Source organism: Lissotriton helveticus, chromosome 6 (assembly GCF_964261635.1).
Source record: "Lissotriton helveticus chromosome 6, aLisHel1.1, whole genome shotgun sequence".
In the NCBI taxonomy this organism is placed as follows: Eukaryota; Metazoa; Chordata; class Amphibia; order Caudata; family Salamandridae; genus Lissotriton; species Lissotriton helveticus.
Window position 1 is genome coordinate 1,004,313,664 of NC_136067.1, and position 20,745 is coordinate 1,004,334,408.

Consider the following 20,745-nt stretch of genomic DNA (forward strand, 5'->3'; position numbering starts at 1 on the left):
TCTGCCGGTCAACCCGCAGGGAGCCCCGCTGGAGTCCTCCAGGAAAGGCCGGTGCTGATCGGTTCGGACCCTCCGAACAAAAAATTGGCCAGCGGGATAGCGGTAGCTAGACCATGCTCCGCCTGCAATTTCGGGCGGCTTTTCGAAGAAATGACGGAGAATCAGCCCGGGGAAGGGGAGCTCGGCCCGGAGCTCTACCCTAGAGCGACTGTCGCCATCGCACGCCTTGCCACGCCCCTTTAATATACTATCATGATATGAAATTGAACATATAGACAGGTTTTTTAATGATTTAAACATATATATTTTCCATATAATTTGTTGTTATATAAGTGCTGTGATACATTCGGAATGGGTTGTGAAGCGATGCTTGTTGGCGGATATGATTATGGTTACATTTGACGCATTAATGTTGCGATATAGATCTTGACTAAAGGGAATCCTTTTTTCAACTTTATGGTTATTGGGAGCTCTATCCCTTTGGTTTATAGAGCCCCCTCTCCTTGATTTCAAGGTTCTCTACAACATCAACAAAGAAAATAGAAAACAGATTGATTTACCTATGCTGTCTGAAACTTGCGGAGGAAACAAAGATTATTTCTACACTGAAGTAATAGCGACTACAATTACTACTGATTATGTATGTAGATCAAACCATGTGCAGGGGTTTCGACATAAATCAGAGAATTAATTTTATTTATTTATAAAGTTTTATATAGCGCAAACTTGACTCTAGAAGGGTATCAGGGCGCTTTACAAATAGTTCAATAAGTAGAAAATAGATAACCAAGAAACATAAACGCTTCCATGCTTTCAAGATGAAATGTGACATTTTCTACTGATATACAGTTGTGACCAAAAATGCTAGTAAATTTGTGAGGTTATTTAGAACTATACTTGTTAAAGTCTTAGTAGAGTTTTTCACACACTGTAAACAAATTGGGTCATTTAGAGTCACCGCGCACGCCCTGTGTTACTTTGCTCAAGTCAGACACACATCTGCCAATTTTTTTTTAAAGGATTTAAATGCATGTACAAAATATCATCTCAGTCTTGGTATTGCACCTATTCAAATTGTTCAGTTTTGCTACTTGCCAGCTATGATAAACAGGAGCTATTAGGATATGCGGAATTTGGCGATTCCCTATACATCTGTGACAAGATTTTTTAGAAACCAGCACGCACTTCTTTTCTGTTGTTTTGCCGCAAATTTGGGTTGAATGCTATTCTCACTTTAGAAGCCTCAAATCTTGGACATTCTAGGTCTGTACACCAGTGCCTGGCTTCATTACTTGATCATAAAATGTGTTTTACCGTCTCTCAGTGTGTATCAAGCAATCCAGATTGGGAAAAGGGATGTATAACAACACTCTGTAGGCTGACTCCAGACATCTCTCCGTGTCTTTTTGTGATCGCAACCCTGTTGGGGCTTGTTTTGGGAGACCGCAGCCAGATGTTTGTTTTATAAGGTCTTGAACTGTGTAGAATTTTGTGTAGCTCTTGCTCATTACGTGGCATGATGTGTATGAATGTGTTTTTACTGTTTGTTTTTATGGATTTTCATCAATTCAAAATAGAATCAAATTCCATTTTCTACAATGTATGTGTGTGGACTACAAACACTTTTTGTAAAATGCTTAAGCAATACGTCTCTTGATAATAAATAAAAAATCACCAAGATCATATACAAATTTAGCTAGAATAAGAATTTGCTGCTTCTGCTCACGATGAAGAATGCATCCGTGTTTGAAAGGTCTTCTTGCTCTTAAGTCACAGGCCTGTAAACCTCTAAGATTATTGAGCTGCAGTTGTCTTTCATGGAGTTGGTTGTTTCAAAGTATTCTACAATACCTGACCTGTATATGCTGCATAGGCCCTCTAGTCACTCTCAAACTTAACATAATAGATGCCTACTGCTAAAATATCTTTAAATATGTCTTTTCTGCATCCCCATTTTGCTTTGGTAAACATCCAGAGATATGCAAACAGAGCTACAAAAGAATTAGGCCCATATAATATATACGGAGCACTTTCCCTGTTTGCGCCATGGTGCACCTTTCAAAAGGTATTATGCAGAATGCACTGCCCCCAGGGCAGCTGCGAACACACATTGCAATGGGGGTAGCATATTCAAGTGAAATATGGAGAGGCTGCTTCAAAGTCACTTTGTATTTCACGGTGCAGGTGGCATGCCGTCTGCACTTTCAAGAGGAGAGAGAGATTCCCTTGCAGGTGTATGGAGTGAGTGACTAAACCCACTTGCATGGGGATGCTTGAGAGTCCATGGGACCCCCTTTCTGCCCCCCCTCCCCAGAGGGGTGACTTCAGAAGGTGCACAATCAATGCACCACTCTTTTGTGGCACACTTTCAGTATGCCTCCTAATGGAATGCTTGGCTCTTCGCCCACTTTGGTAATACGGCATGGGTGAAGAGGCAAAGTGCTTCCCTCATTTGCATGGAGTCACGCCCCATGCAAATATGGGAATGCCCTCTCTTGATAGCGATGGTGCTACATGTGCACCAGTACAAACAGTATTACAGAAAGCACCACACCAGCATCTTTGACCCTTCTGTAATACCATTGTAGCCCGGGGTGCACAAAGCAGGTGTGCACACCTGTTGCGCCCCCAGGGCGCAATGTAAAATACGGTTCCTTGTATTTCAATTGTTTAACACTGTGAAACATTTCCCCAGCTGTCCCACCCAACCCCCTTTTGAGGTTCCCAGCAGCTCTACTCATTTTGACCCATTTTGATTATATTTGGCATGACCTTGCCTAAAAACAATCTAGGGCCAGATGTAGAAGCCCAAATACCGGTCGGTAACGGTACATGCCGATTTGGCATGTAGGGGGCATGTCATTTACAGAATCGGTAAATTTACCGATTCGGTAAATATACAGAATTGGTAAAATACTGAATCGGTAAATTTACCGATTCTGTAAATGAGATGTAGGTGGCACTGCAAAGAGTGCCACAGGCCCTTAAGAGTCGGTATTTTACCACCCAATCCTATTGGGTGGTAAAATACCGAATACAGGTGTGCATGCACATCTGTGCATGCACACCTGTGCAATGTGACACAGAGACATGCCCTTAGGGCATGTATGTGTGCCACATGTTACACGTGCCTGTATTCGGGGTGCTAGAGGGTGTCAAAGTGAAACCCCCTGCACCCTTGCAGGATTCGGTATTTACCGAATCGGTAAATACCGAATCGGTATTGCCCATTTATTCCAATGGGCTTCAAGGTCCATAGGAATCAATGGGCAATACCGAATCGGTATTTACCGATTCGGTAAATACCGATTTTTACAGATTTGTTATTTCCAAAAATAAATTCACCTACATCTCCCTCCTTCTAATTTACCGATTCATAAATACCGAATCGATAAAATTCGGTATTTATGAGTCGGTAAATTAGAATTACCTACATCTGGCCCTAAGTTCTTTCCAGTGTGGTCCTTAGTAACCATTATGACAGGAGCAATATTAAATTGGTCCCCCTGTAACTTAGGCTTGAGGTGGTACCCCCACAACCCCTTTCATTTGGTCATGGCTGGTGACTGTCTAATCCTGATTTTGTGGTGCAGTAGGACACCTGGGCGTGCTGCATGCTAGACCTGTGCAAATATGCTTTTTGTAATATAAGTCAATGATTACAATGTTATATGGATTGAGATAATCAAGATGTTTGCATGCTGAAAAATGGTCATGATTGTCTCAGGCGCACCTGTTAAGGTTAAACATATCTGGTTGCAGGCCTTTTTTGTATAAACAGAAGGTGCAAGATGGAGGGTGGGTGCTTCCTACTGAAATGACAGGGACAGGCCCACTCCAAACTTCTTTGTCTGCAGAGACTGTCTAGCTTCATGTTTTTATCTTTGTGGGGTACTCCACGCCTTACTGTTTCTCTGCCCCATCCAGTGGGGCCTTGAAGTCAAAATCAACACAAGCCTAAGTTTCTTGTTCATCAAAAGAATGTCCACTGGGTCATATCTGGGGCTTCCCGAACTATGCCAAGCCATGTCTGATAACATGATCTAGAATTTGCCATGGCCCTATGTGGTTGTTGCATTTGACCCTTTTGCCATTTTACCCCTTTTATCATTGAGGACAGACATCTGCCTGTCCCACTCCTGCTTCATTGATGAATGTTCTCTTCTATGGACTGAGAGGCATTGATCAAAGATTTGGGTGAAGGAATATCCAATAGTGAGTGTACTCTAATACCCTAACCCTAAACCTGGAGACAATATAGAATTTCTAGTTAACAAAATCATGAGTAGGACCACTAAGATGTAGATTTTAAGGTGCCACTTTCTGATAAAATATTTTTTCATGTTGCATTTATTTTATTATGTTTGCTGTACTTTTACTAGTGATCAAGATAACAAGCTGGTTTCAAAGACTATACTAAAGGTAAAAAGCATTTGGGTCCAAATGTATTAACCCTTTGTTCTGGGTTTGCATTACTTTTGTAATGCAAACCCAATGCAAAAATTTATGCTAGGCTTTACTGTGTAGCACAAACAATGATTTGCATTGGATAGTTTCCAAAAGTAACCCAAAGTTGTGCTATGAACTGGTTTGTGAGTGATATTGGCATTGACATTGATTGACATTTGTATAGCGCATGGCTTCCCGGAGGCATCCCAGCACTAGCAGTGGCAGCAGTGAGGTACATGGGCATTCCCCTACAACTAACCATAGGTTTTGGTGCAAATCCCTCACTACAAACATTCGTACCCAGGGACTTGTGCCAAAATTGTATGCCTGTTCGAGGAAGGTGAAAACATGGAGAAATGTTTTCCTTTCTTCTTGTTTTTCGTACTTTTCATGTGTGCTGCATTCTACAGCACACATACAAAGCAGTACAGAAACTGTTCCCATAGAATGCACACACACTTTCACTGTGGCACAAGGGTGTGGGCATTGGTGCTTGGCAGCCTAAAGTTCACCCCAGCAGGGAGAGAGGAAAACAGTGCCATATCCTTGTAGATATGGCACTGTTCTGTTCTCTCCCTTTCATTCAATGCCACACAGCAACCTTAAATTAGGTTTGCAGGCTGGGTAACCAAGCAGTGTAATATCAGTCCTTTGTTTCTTTTTAGGCAGGGTTGTAGTTAGTGCATTGCAAATAGAGTTTCACTATCACATTTGATCCAATAAAGGGAGATTAAAGATGTGAATATACTGGCCCTGATTATAAGTTGGTTGTTATATTCTGACCCGTGCATAAACCCAGTTAATGCACTGTTTGGAATATGAGTTTGGTAAGTATTTAACGCATCCGATAAATAATGATGTGGTAAATACCTCAATCTTCATTACACTTCGGCAGGTCATACATTCAGAAATCCAATGGGGGAAAATCATTCTGAATTTACCACATCATGTGGATTTTTATAAATTAAACACCAAAATCATAATGGTATTCCCCACCCACTTGCAAAAGATGTTACTTATTGCACCCGATAAATAATGTACCTCATGGTATTGTTATTTATCAGGTGCAATAAATAGCACCTAAAATCGTAATCAGGCCCATTGTGTTTAAGGCTCTTGGCCTTATTTAGATCTGGTCATTATTTGGGCATGCACGAAACCATGCTCGGCTCACCAAATTTTCAATTGTCTTACCTAATTTTGATTTGGAGCAACTGCTTTGTTTATGATAATGAAGCCTCGGGAAGTGGAAACCTCTTTTGAGTAAGCCAGTGGCCTCATGGCCACAATTGCCATGGTATCATAAGACCCCTCCAGTCCAATGTAGAAAGATATTTTAGTTTGAACTAACTCTCCTGATAGTGAAAGCTATATGGTCAGTATAAATACAACTTGAAAGTACATGATGTATGGATAGCCTAATAATTGAGACATATATGTGATATGCCCATCAAAGAAAATTATACAAGTGTCTAATTTGGAACTTTGGGCAGTGTGAAACTTCAGACTATTGCCCAATCCATTTGCCTTTTGTCATAACATAGCAACCATTTACATTATCAAATTGACATTGTGGTAAAAAAGTTGCAAGGTGCCCACAAATGGTGCAGTCTTCTTGTTTGTGAAATTGTAAATGCCTACCTACCTGGTGGGGGATAAGGTGCCATCACCCAAGATGGCATTCCTTCCAGGGAGGCTTCACAATGCGGCTTGGAAATCTCACAACATCCTATATAATCCTATCTTTGAATTACTGTCATTCTACAGAACTAGCATTCTCAAAGCTTCAGCACAGTGAAATAGCTTTACTGTTCCTGTATTTAAATATGATGGTAAACAGTGGAGAGAACTACTAGTCAAATGTCGCCTATGTTCACAGGCTGCTATGTGCATCTCTCATGGGTAAGTGGCTCATGAAAGGCACAAAGTCCAACTACTGGGTGAGCACCAAAATAAGGTTGGAACTGGCACTGAAGTGTCAGCCTGCTGTGTTATGAGACTGTGAAGCATAGACCAGAGCCTATCATAGCTGCCGTGTTTTCCAGCTGCATATCTCCTGGAACTGCATCATGCCTGTCTATTGAGCTGTATAACAATCTCTGGGCCTGGTCAGGCCATTCCATGCTCTTTGGGTATTTCCTTGCAGTGTGGTGAGGTGTTAAGGCTGATCTGTAGACAGTCAATGATCTGTGTGTCCTGGGCTATCGAAATATGTAGCTAAGAATGGCCTAAGCAGAGCTGACAGTGGGTAGATGTGTGATGCTCTGACCAGATGTTTGAATTTTGCTATGCTTTTACTACATATCTCTTGAATGTGAGGCCCAGCCAGTAACAGTGGAGATCCAATCATCTGATGCATTAGAGCAGATGTGTGTGGAAGATTGGCTGGAGAATGAGAGACTGTGAACCTCAGGCATTGTGACTCGGCCCTTGTGTGGTTTAGGTGATCTTGTTCTAATGTACGAATTAGGTCTGGTTGTGGTCTTGGTGGGTACTGCTTTACAAGGATCCTCCTGACACTGGAAGACTATCGCAGACTTGGTCTCAGCTTTATTATTAGAATGGCCTACCGGTTTCACCATCCTGTTAACCTTGAAATGCAATTCCCTTCATCAGTTCTCATTTTACCGTTACAACCAACACCAGTTTGTTCACATGGGCACCTCAAGATCCTAAAGGATCCCTGTCATTTGTCGAAACTCTCAGAGTCCATGCGCTCCTCTGTCATCTTCAACCTTTACAGAGAGTCTCTTGGTACTCTAATTGCAGATAACAGTATCAAGATTCACCACTACACTGATGGCACACAACTCTACTTGAAAGTCTCCTCTGCAACAGACATACAGCACCACAAACACTACCTTCACAACATCCAGGCCTGGATATCCAGCGCCTACCAGTAGCTCAACCCAACCAAGACAGAATTTAAACTATTTGCCAAGAAATAAGAAACAGTAGACACCCAGCTCAATGACATGAATCTTGATAGCTTTGGACCCCAACTTTCAATTGAATGCCAAATCATGTGGGTACATTCTGGACACTAACCTCACCCTTAAGGATCACATTGCTAAACAAACCATCACTGCCTGGTAACAGCTCTCTCTTTTAAGTGATGTGAAAATGTACGTTCCAGAAAGCAATTTCAGAACTGCTGTTCAAGCCATTGCACTGTTGCATCTGTATGATGGTAATACCCTGCTGCAAGGATTCCCAGACTCCACACTGGCATCCCTTAAGAGTACTCTACTTGCCACCCCACCTCCGATCCAGGGTCTGAAATCATGTGCTCACATCACCCCATCCTAGCGGGAATCCATTTGTTCTTTAAAACTAGACGCATCATTTAAAAAGCTATCACGATCCCCTGCTTACCTTGCAGACAACTGCACATCTTAAGTGGTTCTCTGCACATCCACAGCTAGGAAACCATGTGCTGTAGACGGATCACTGAAATAATATCGAGGGACAGAATATCGACCACTCTCAGCTGAGTATCGACGCTGAGAGTTGGTCCCGGGGAGGCGAGGGCAGGACAGCGGCCATATTGGGTCGGGCTGCGCCGTGAGGCGCTCCAGACAGCATAAAAGGGGAAGGGCCTTTCCGCGCAGCGGACGCGCTGCGGACGCGCCGGATGCTCGCCGGAGTCACGCCAGAGTCCAGCCCGTCTGCGCCCGTCCGCGCTAGTCTGGGCTCTGGCATAATCTTCTGGCATAATCTTTTGGTGGTGAGCAAAGCTATCTTTTTCACCATGGTAATCTCATACTCTTTTGTTGAGTTGTATGCTTTGCGCAACTCCCCCAATACCAATTGTTCTTTATACCCTTTCCTCCCCACTAAGTTTCGTTGTCCTCACTGTTATTATTCATTGAAAAATCCTACCATGTGCAGATCTTTATGTCACCACGGCAGACGAAATAGACAGGCGACCCCCAGGATAATCTCGCCTAATCTTCCACTAAGCTTTTGGAGCATAAATTGTAGATCTTTACCTCAACACAGATACAATGTATTTGATTTTCTTGCTGAACATCAACCGGATGCGATATTTCTGACCGAGACGTGGCTCAGGGACTGTTCAGGGCCGGATATTGCAGATGCCATCCCCTCTAATTATGCTATTCTTCGCCAAGATAGAGTTTCTGGTAGAGGGGGTGGAATTGCAATTATCTACAAGAATATATATAATTGTAAACTGGTTGATGCAACCCAAAAAGATTGTGAGTCAGCTCTATTCCAACTGTCCATAACCCCTCAATTTACGCTGTCAGGCTTACTGGCATATCGTCCCCCTGGGACAGCGAGTCATTGGATAACTTCACTACCTGACCTACTAGCCCCAGTTCTGCTTAAAGCATCTAATTTTACTATTCTAGGAGATTTAAACATTCATTTGGATGATAACGAATGCTCTTATAGAAATCAGATCTTTTCCACCCTAGAAGCTTTTAATCTTCATTTACTCAACACTGGTCCCACACATTGTGCCGGCCACCTACTTGACCCTATTTTTTCGAATTTGCCTTTAGATTGTTCTCGTGAAGCTTTACAAATTACTTGGTCTGATCATTTAGCTGTCCCTTTCACCTTAGATATGGCTGATACAGTAACTAGATCTCTGACAGGAAAACTGGGGCCATCTCGGAATTGGGGGAAGGTCAGCATTCCAGAACTTAACAAACTACTGATCAAAACTCTTCCGTCTATTGAGGCATCGATTACTGTTCTTGATGACGTTACGAAACTTTGGCTTACTAATGCTGTAGAACGGGCGTTACCAATGACGTCTAAGTCTTCAGTTATACATCATCCTCCTGCTCCATGGTACTCGGAACAACTTAAGAGTCTTCGCTCACAATGTAAGATCCTGGAGCGAAAATGGAGAAAAGGCTACTCTCCTTCCCGTAAAATCACATATAAAGAAGCCTTAAAAAAGTACCACAACAGCTGCAAAACGGCTAAAGCAAATTACACCACGAGAACAGTGACTGATGCACAAAACTGCCCTAAGGTATTATTCTCTGTCGTGAAAAAATTGACCGGTGCAAATTCCACTCCCCCTCCCCCGGCTCTTGATGCCGCACAATGCCAATCCTTGGCAGATTATTTTGTAAAGAAAGTGGATCTTATCTATGACCACTTTTCTCCATGTTCTGAGACCACTTTCATCTCTCCTAACATGGCCAAGGAATTAGTGAATGCAACCTCTGATGCCACCATCACTATCTGGCAGCCGCTAGACACCATTTCTTTTGTGTCCTGTTTAAACAGCGTGCGTTCTGGCTCCCCACAGGATGTGCTCCCGGACAAAATCTTAAAACAATTGGATCCCCTCACCCATCCCATTTTCATTAAGCTATTAAACACCTCTCTGAGCGAGGCCCAGGTCCCTCAACCTTGGAAACACGCCATGGTGGTACCTTTACTAAAAAAATCAGGTGCTGATTCTTCCAACCCTGCCAACTTTCGCCCGATATCCTTGCTGCCAATCTTTTCGAAGATATTGGAGAGACACATTAATTCACAGCTCTCTAAACTGGTCGAAAACACCGCCTTTCTCCACCCTTCTCAGTCGGGTTTCCGGCCTAGGCACTCAACTGAGACAGCACTCCTGGGGGTAACGGAGAGTCTGAGGCACGGTGTCGACCAAGGTAACACTATGGCGCTCATCCTGTTGGATTTGAGCGCAGCGTTCGACACCGTGTCACATTCCATCCTTATTGACTCTCTGAAATCTCTAGGAGTAGGTGGCCAGGCCTTAGCCTGGCTGGTGTCTTTCCTTAATGACCGAAGTTTCCAAGTGTTCTCTCCTAAAGCAGCATCCACCATCTGTCCTTCTACCCGCGGTGTCCCTCAAGGCTCAATCCTTAGTCCCTTATTATTTAATATTTATGTTAAACCCTTGGCATCCATTGTAGAACAGGCGGGACATACCCTGTTTTCGTACGCGGATGATACCCAGATTGTCTTCTCCCTATCAGGGAGAGACGAGAACAACATCTCCGCACTCAAGTCTGGCCTCACTCTTGTGGCCGATTGGATGCGGAGAAACTGTCTCAAACTGAATGGGGAGAAGACCGAGGTGGTCATCCTGGGCCGGAATAAACATCTCTGGGGTCCCAGCCACTGGCCTGTTGAATTGGGTACCGCGCCAACTCCTTCCACCGCTGTCCGCAACCTGGGTGTTATCATAGATGATAGATTATCTATGCGACAACAGGCCACTAAGGTTGCGGCCATCTGTTTTTCAACGTTACGGTGGCTCCACAAGATCCTATGGATGCTCCCTCTTCCATCCCGCAGAACTGTAGTCCAGGCGCTTGTAACATCTCGCCTGGACTATGGCAATATCCTTTATCTGGGTGCAGACAAAGCCACCTTACAGGTGCTACAAGTAGTGCAAAATGCAGCTGCACGCCTTCTTAAGAATGTTCCCAGACGCTCCTCAGCCAAGGCCGCCTTACATGACCTTCACTGGTTGAGTATCCCTGAACGTATCAAATTCAAGGCACTCTGCTATATGTTCAAGGTTAAGCAGGGCAGTGCCCCAGCCTACCTCCAAAAGCTGATAACACCCTATAAACCCTTACGGCCATTAAGGTCATCAGACATGGGAAATTTTACCATGCCAAGATGGAAGCTGACAAAGATGGGAGGTCGCTCCTTTTCCACTCTAGGACCTAAATATTGGAACTCACTCCCTTTGGCTTTAAAATTAGAGACCAATTTGTTCCGCTTCCGTAAGGCCTTAAAGACACTGCTTTTCACTCAACGTGCCTTATAGTCTGCTGTAGCTCAAATCAGGTGAAGTTGCCTCCTTCTTCTTTAGTCTATCCCTTGCGCCGGGAAACCCACTGTGGGTAGCTGTGCGCGATATAAGCTTAAAAATAAAATAAATAAATATCGTTGACAAAATATCGAGAGGCAAAATATCGAGTTTCTATCTACAAACAGGTAAGTACAAAAATATTGAGTTAAAAATATCGTTTACAAAAATATAGTTGTAATAAATATCGACTTTAATAAAAACAATGTTTAATTACATTAATATAAAAAATTAATTACTAAAATATACTTAACAATACTTAAAATAACTTTTAATAATTAAATAATTAATGAAAGTAAAAAAATAATATTTTTTTAATCATATTTCTTAAAACATATATATATATAGTAACAAAATTTAATTAAATAATAGCCAATATTATTAACGTACAAATACAATAGAGTAAAAATTACTATTCCCACTCCAGTGGGTGCAACAGTAGGGAAAGCGTTGGATAGCGTAGGGGTTAAAATTACTATTCCCACTCCAAGGAGTGCAACAGTGGATATATGACGTTACAACGCAACTTTTACAACGCACTACCATTACAACGTAAGTATTGGTAAGTATATAATAATTTTTATAATTTAAATTATTTAAAATTAATTTAATATAATTTAATTTCATTAAATTAAATTAATGTAAATTTAATTTTACTTTATTTTTACACTGTACCCCTGTACCCCAAAAACCCAAAACTGACCCTGAACCCTAAAAAAAAACCTTTACCCAAAACCCCAAAACTGACCCTGAACCCTAAAAATACCCCTTTACCCAAAAACTAAAAACTGACCCTGAACCCTAAAAATACCCCTTTATCCAAAAACCCAAAACTGACCCTGAACCCTAAAAATACCCCTTAACCCAAAAACTAAAAACTGACCCTGAACCCTAAAAATACCCCTTTACCCAAAAACTAAAAACTGACCCTGAACCCTAAAAATACCCCTTTACCCAAAAACTAAAAACTGACCCTGAACCCTAAAAATGCCCCTTTACCCAAAAACTAAAAACTGACCCTGAACCCTAAAAATACCCCTTTACCCAAAAACTAAAAACTGACCCTGAACCCAAAAAATACCCGTTTACCCGAAAACTAAAAACTGACCCTGAACCCTAAAAATACCCCTTTACCCAAAAACCAAAAACTGACCCTGAACCCTAAAAATACCCCTTTAATTTAACATAATTAGCAATTAATCAATTAAATTAAATTAATTACCAATTACATTTTAAATAATTAACAAATATTATTTAATTACCAATTAATTAAATATTACTACCAATTAATACATTTACATATTTAATTAATTATAATTAAATTACTTCCCACCCTATTCCCCTATAAACCCACAACCCGCTACAGGAAATACATTATTTTAATTTACATAATTAGCAATTAATCAATTAAATTAAATGAATTACCAATTAAATTTTAAATAATTAACAAATATTATTTAATTACCAATTAATTAATTATTACTACCAATTAATAAATGTACATATTTAATTAATTATAATTAAATTACTTCCCACCCTATTCCCCTATAAACCCACAACCCGCTACAGAATAAAATTACACAATAATGTAACAAAAATCATTAATTAAAAATAATTATAACATAAAATGACACTTTTCACACATATTATAACATAAAAACACTATAAATAATTAAATATTATTTAAAAAACAATATTTTTTACTATCTAGATTATATACTTGGATATTTTCACTTTCTATATTATTTATAGTCGATATTACTTCACTTACCTTAAAAACAATATTTTGACTGTCGATATTCTGTCCTGTCGATATTTTGTCCAAACGATATTTAAAACTCGATATTCTGTCCAAACGATATTTTGGAGTCGATATTATGTCTGTGCACCGCTGTAGACTAGCAAGGGTGAAAAAGATAACAAATTGAGTCAATTGGACTTTTCCCTTTTTGCACCCAAGATCTGGAGAAACCTCCCCAGAACCATCAGTATACCTACAATGTCACTTCAATTTAAGAAAAAGTTGAAGATGTGCCTCCTTAAAGAATATTAGAACACTGGAATTTTGAGCAGTGGGCTATATAAACTGGTAAATGCCTGCTGCTGTCAACATTGCAATACTCAAGTACCCAGCCTCTCCCCTCTCTTTCCCCTGCCTCTCCAAAATATATGTTTAGGCAGGGGAAAGTGAAAGGCATACCCTGTGAAGCAGGGCACACAGGACCTTTCAAATCTCCTTCCTACTGTATCTCACAGTGTCACTGGAGCCTCTGAAGGAGGGAGGGGGATGCTGCTCATATCGTGAGTCTCTCAGGCTTGGCTGAATGATATAAAGCAGTTTAGTTGCACACACAGAGACCCAGAAGTTGACTTTAGCTCTCTTTCACAGATATTGCTGTCAATGTTCAACAGGTAACAGCTATGGCCCTACACACGGCTGTTATCTGTTGAACAATCACAGCAACAGCTGTGACACAGAGGTTTCGTAGCCACGGATGGGTTTCAATACCCTCAGGCTCTGAGAGGCCTTTGTTTTTTAACTGGGACCTTCTCCCCACATTGGGCGGAATGTTATAATAGCCTTGAAGCCTGTAGAAGGCTATACCAGCCATTCAAGGCTTAATCACTTGTTTAGTGCTGGAGCAGGCCTTTAATGGTTGGTATAGCCCACCCCGCAGGTAAGGCTGTAGTAGTTTACAATGCATCAAAAGTCCACAAACCAGCTCTGGCTCCTTCCACACACTGGTTTTAAGATTATTTTTGACTCTGCGCAGTGCTCTATTTCACTTCAGAAAAACAACATATCTGCATGGTTACATACAAACAAACATAGTACGTATATATAACAGTATTTTTGGCACACACATTCTATATTGCATGAAAGCTACAGTACAGTACAAGTATGCATGAACTCTACTTATCTTTGATTGTCCTGGTCATCTGGATGTAGCCACTGCTAATTTTTCAGGCAGCTGTCCTGCTGTAAACTGAGCTGAAAGAAACAGGATTTCATCACAGTTTTTCATTGTTCTTACTGCCCTATAGTTCACCAATTAAGATTCCTACAAATAGAATTTTGATTTTAGTCATAGTTATTAGGGGCCAGATGTAGGAGCCATAATACCGGTCGGAAACGGCCGATTTCGGCCGTTTCCGACCGGTATTAGGGTTTTCAGATGTAGGGGCATGTTATTTTAAGAATCGGCAATTTTACCGATTCGGTAAATATACCGATACAGTAAAATACCGAATCTGTATATTTACCAAATTGGTAAATCCATATGTAGCTGACACTCCTAAGAGTGCCACAGGCCCTTAAGAGTCGGTATTTTACCACACAATCCTATTGTGTGGTAAAATACCGAATTCAGGTGTGCATGCACATCTGTGCATGCACACCTGTGCCATGTGACACACAGACATGCCCTTAGGGCATGTATGTGTGCCACATGTCACACAAGCTTGTACTTGGGGTGCTAGAGGGTCTCAAAGTGACACCCCCTGCACCCTTGCAGGATTCGGTATTTACCGATTCTGTAAATACCGAATCGGTATTTCCCATTGATTCCTATAGGCTTCAAGGCCCATAGGAATCAATGGGAAATACCGATTCAGTATTTACAGAATCGGTAAATACCGACTCTTACAGAATCGGTAATTGTAATATTAAAATTACCTACATCTGCCTCCTTCCAATTTACCTACTCTTAAATACCGATTCGGTATGAGTCGGTATTTAAGAGTAGGTAAATCGGAATTACCTACATCTGGCCCATAATCATCTGAAAGCATATATTTACTTGTTTCCTGGATTATCTTCAGTATTAGATTCTGATATAAGATCACCATGAATGTTACTATCAGACGTTGACATAGAACTAAACAGCCTTTTCATTGGTACTTCATCCCAATACTTTTCATTAAGGAAGAGCCTGTCCAATATATTTTGCTCTAAATGTTTCCCAAGTTAGTCAGGCTGACCAATATCATTGATATTCTTCTAGCTTCAGATACATTTTTTTAAGTATGTGCCTGAATAAGTAAATGTGTGAGTCAGCATTTGCATGTGTAACTAATTGATTGGGAGACAATGGGACTGATTCACAAAGGCAACTTACACCTTAGAGTAAGTGCACATTGTTAAGTAATTCACAAATTTTGATAAAAGTTACAACTAAAAAAAGTAGTAAGTCTACCAATTCATATGGCCAACCACTGCTAGTGCAATACCCTCCTACTGTTGCATAAACAAAGAGTATGGCTTAGCTCTACAAGGTTTGCTTTCACACACACACACACAGGTGTCATAAGTCAACTTAGGTCATTGCACAGCGATTGAATTTGAAGAAGCAGGTTGTTGTAGCCCCACATAACCCCATCCAATACATAGTTGGAATGGTGTCCATGTTTTTAGGTTACTAATGCAGTAGTAATTTGAAAATCCAAATTTTGGTCTTCACAATATCACACACAATAACTGTACTAAGAATATTACACTATAATTACAAATTGTTTTATTTCAACAGTCTCTTCCTGTTGCTTAGCACATCTAAAATGACCACAGACAATATTATTAAAACAGCATCAATGCATGTCGCAAACTTCTAAATTAAAATGAACAATTATACCATAAATAAAATGTAGTCTAGTTACCTAACATCCTAAAACCTACTTTTAATGCAGTATGCTCTGAGAGCATGGAGCAGCAGGACGTTCATCTAGAGTTTCTTAAGGATGATCAATGAACTGCATACCTGTTTGCTAGTCTTTTTTTTTTTTTGTCCTCATCTCACCTTTGGCACGTACAAATGAACACACGCAACCCCATTCCATCCTGGGCGACCATGGTTGAAGTTCTTGCTGTACCCAGAGCCAACCCGGCTACCCTTTTATTCTGGGGCCAGGTGTAATAATTGGACAATTTCGGGGTTTGTTACCAGCCTCATTTCTATAGCCCACTCCATCAAAGGCCGCCAAACCATGCTGTTCCTATTATGTGGTGTGCCAGTTTCAAAACGTGTGGTTCTCAGAACAGATTGAAGCCAATTTTCATGCAAGGGAGGGGTAGCATCCTTCCATACCTTACAGATTTCTCAGTGTGCAATAAGAATTAGGGTGAAAAATAAAGCCACCTGTGTCCCCCTTAGCCCACCAATAAGATCAGTATCCAGACCAAAAAAACCCTTACAACATTCAAACTAAGCTTCATCTTAAAAACGCTCTCCAATGTCCTTTCCACATTGGCCCAGAAGGGGCCAATAATAGGACAGTCATAAAAAACATGGATATCATCAGCCTCTGGCATATTACATCTGGGGCACAAAGGAGATGGACTAACAAATTTTGCAATTTTTTTGGGAGTGTAATAGAGCCTATTTATGACGTAGTAGTGGTTCTTTTTAAGAGAGGCAGACTTGACATATCTATACAAATATTGAAGAGATATATTGTATAGTCAGCTGAGGGGGCCTCCAGGGCAGAGAGTCTCCAAACAAGATGTAGCGGGGGGGCTAGAAGTTCATCCGACTCAATCAGTTCCCTATACCAGAGTCCCACTTCCTTCTTCCTGCGACTCGGGGACTGGAGCGCCAACTCAATGTCCCAGTTTTCACCGATGTTGTCTTTCTCAGTGGAATACCATGAACAGAGTTGAATATATTTAAATCTTGAAAAAGAATCCCAAATCCTAGACCGCAGCATCTCCCAAGGAAGTACCCCCTCAGATGACACTAGGTCTGACCAAATTGCTATTCCCGCTTTCTTAATTGAAAGAGACAGACTGTCCTGGAGACACAGCGGTGTGCCAGGGGAATCCCATATAGGGGCAAAATCCGAATAATATTTTTTGCCCCAGCATCCCTTCACTCTATTCCAAAGTATCAAGGCAGATTTTAGTACCTTTAGGCGGACCTTTTTGTAAAATCTTGGTGCGCCAAATTTATACAAAAATCCAGGGCCACCCCCCTCCCGATCTAGCATCGCATTCAAAATCCTCCCCCAATGAGAATCATCCGGGCTAGTTAGAAGGGTTAGAATATTTTTTAGCTGAAAGGCAAAGGCATACCACATAACATCTGGGAGCGCCAGACCCCCCTTTATCAGTCTTCTTTTCAGTTTTTTCCAAGATATCCGGCCGTTCCTTTTTGCCCAGATAAAACTGCCTATCTTTCCCTGAATCTTTCCCAAGATTTTATTATGAAAGGTTAAGGGTATCGTGTTAAATAGATAAGTCAGTTTGGGCAAGATGACCATTTTGACCAAGTTGACGCGGCCATATATTGTTAACTGAAGATTTTGCCATCTCGAAAATAAATGATCAATGTCTTTAGCCACCTTTTTCAAATTGGCCTTCACTATATTATTAAGGTCAGATGTAATTAATACGCCTAAGTACCTAAACTGGCTACTTTGGGCTCCCTCCCAATGGTCAACTCCCCAGCACATTATTTCTGTTTTTGTGCTGTTTATCAAATAGCCAGAATATCGACCATAATCTGCCATAATCTCTTCAACTCTGGGGAAGACCTCTGCCGGGTTGCTGGTGTAAACCAACAAATCATCTGCATATAAAGCCAGCTGGCAACAATAGTCCTTTATTCTGAAGGGTGTAATTTGATCATCCAACCTCAATGCTTGTGCCAGAGGCTCAATATAGAGATCGAACAAGAGGGGCGAGATGGGGCACCCCTGCCTTGTTCCCCTCACGATATTAAAGCGTGGTGACAGAAAGCCGTTCAATAGAATCGCCGCCGAGGCACCTTCATAGCATCCTCTCAAGGTTTGGATAAAAGTTGCTCTGAACCCCATAGTGGTAAGAACATCCCACAGAAATCCCCAGTTGACACGGTCAAAAGCCTTCGCGGCGTCATAAGCTGCCACCGCTAACGGCTCCGACCGTGCCACCGCAAGATCGATACTACCGATCAGCTGTAAGGTTACCTCATGAATATATCTCCTGGGGATGAAACCCTTCTGATCTGGATTAATCAAGAACGGGACCAACTTGGCCAATCTCCCTGCCAAAACACTGGTAAAGATCTTATAGTCCGCGTTTAGCAGGGAGATTGGTCTATAGGAGTCTGCCTTAAGGGGATCCTTCCCTGGTTTTAAAATTAACACGATAGTAGACTCTTTCCAAGACGGCGGAATTTTGCCTTGAGGACTATAGACGTAATTGAATAATTCACAGAGTCTTGGTACCAGGAGGTCCTGGAGCGCTTTATAGACTTCGCCTGGAAGAGCATCAGGCCCTGCTGCTTTGTTATTTTTGATTTTTTTTATATGCAGTTTAATTTCTTCCTCTGTAAAGCGACTATTAAGCATGTTGCGACCATCCTCTGCCAGGCCTGGAAGAGCCTTACTTTCCAGCCACCTCAGAGTGTTAACGGAACCTGGAGAAACCTCTTCTTGATATAATTCCGAGAAGAGGGAGAAAAAACATTTTTCCATATCCTCCTGATGGCAAGATATAGTTCACTGCTCATCAATGATTAGCCTGTCAACATTGTTCCTGACCCGATCCGCTCTAATCCTGCCTGCCAATACTGCCCCATCCCTCTCGCCATACTCATAGTTTTCCATGGAGTATGCAGCCCACTGAGCCTTACCTTTCTGGTCAAGTAGACCTGGATATTCTAGGCGTAGGCGTTCTATTTCAGCCAAGACCTGTGACATATCATCCACTTGAGCGCTTAATCTCAAGGCTTCCAAGGATGAGATTTTATCTTCTATCGTCTTAAATTTGGCTGCCTCCTTCCTATTGCTGGAACTAGTTAAGCTAAGGAACTGACCTCGGATATGAGCCTTATAAGCGTCCCAGACAAATTCAAGCGGGGCTGAACCTATATTATCAGAAAAATAATTAGTGGAGGAGACGCCAACTGCTGTGACAATGACCTGATCGTTTAAAACTACTCTTTTTAAGGTCCACCTGCAGGTTATTGTGGTCCTAGCCCTACCTGTGTTGATTGAGAAAAAGATGGGGGCGTGATCGGGCAGGATACTAGGTAAGATTTTAATATCCAGCAAAGCCTCTAGACAAACTCTATCCATCAAGATGTAATCCAATCTTGAGGCATGCCCGTGTTTTTTACTAAAGTACGTAAAACCTGCCGCCAAGCCGCTCTTAACTCTCCAGGTGTCAATTAAACCAAGTTCATGGATCATATTCACCATGGCATGGCGGGATCTCGGAGCGGACACTACCTGGCGATAGTTAGAACGTCTTGCCGGGGATCGAGAAGGATATTGAAATCTGCATCGATAATCATCGGGGAGCTAACTTCGGCCAGGTTAGACTGTACCTTCTGCAGGCAGGCTGGATCATCTATATTTGGCCCACAGTAAGACACGACAGTCATGACCTTTCCACTAAAATTGGCCTGTGCTTGAACCCATCCTTCTGACTGGTCTGTTGTAAATGACCTTATAGAGCCTCCTATGCAAGCCTTGATTAAAATTGCTACTCCCTTATTTGCCGCCGACTGCTCAGAACAGCAGAAGGCTCCGATCCATCTAAGTTTCCCGAAGACCTCTTTACTCTCGCAGGAGCTCAAGTGAGTTTCCTGAAGTAAAATTACTTTAGCAGCAGATTGCTCTAAATATTTAAAGATCAACCTACGTCTCCTAGTACATCGGAGGACATTGACATTCCAGGATATAAAATCCAAACTATTGTGGGTCATACAGTATTTTCCAACCCCTCCTTCTTGCCCCAATGTCCATACGACCTTCTACACTATACTGTTTAATTTGGGGTTCTTATGAGTACCTATGAGATGAGAACACATTTTTTGTCTTTTTTCCCCCTTCACCCTTCCCGCCGCGCCCCCCCCCCCTTTGCAACCCCAAACCCTCTCCACCTCCCTGGGGAACCCTCCTTTCCTTCCTGAGCATTATGCTCTTAGACGGATCCCCCCCATCCTGTGTATGGTTATAAGATAGTGTGTAAAAGAAAAAATATATATTATATATCAATTGTCTGTAGTGGTTGTTACCTAGAGCCAGTTACCCCACTAAATTGCTATATCACTCACCCCTTCCCTGCAGCCCCAACTACTTGCATCCCTTCTCCACTCGCCCCTTTATTGCCTGCTCTTATTTTTTCAATCAAACTGTCTGCTTCCTCCACATGCCGGATATTATACATGTGGTTGTTCCACATTACCCGGAGTGAAGCAGGAAATTTTAACTGAGCGCGTGCCCCCAGGGTATTAAAACTTGCCAATCTCTTGCCCATTTCCCATTGCTTTAATGCTGTGATATGTGAAACATCTGAGCGGCTTGTAAAGGAGAATGGTGTGGAAAAGGACACTGATTTTATAGAGCCTGCTTTTAGTGCCAGCGACAGGATCCTTTCCTTGATGGCATAGGTGAGAAAGTTGACCAAGATTTTCCTTGGACGTTCTTTCCCTGGGTTCCGCCTGTAGGGGTCACGATGGACTCTCTGAATATCGGCTAGTAGATCTTGG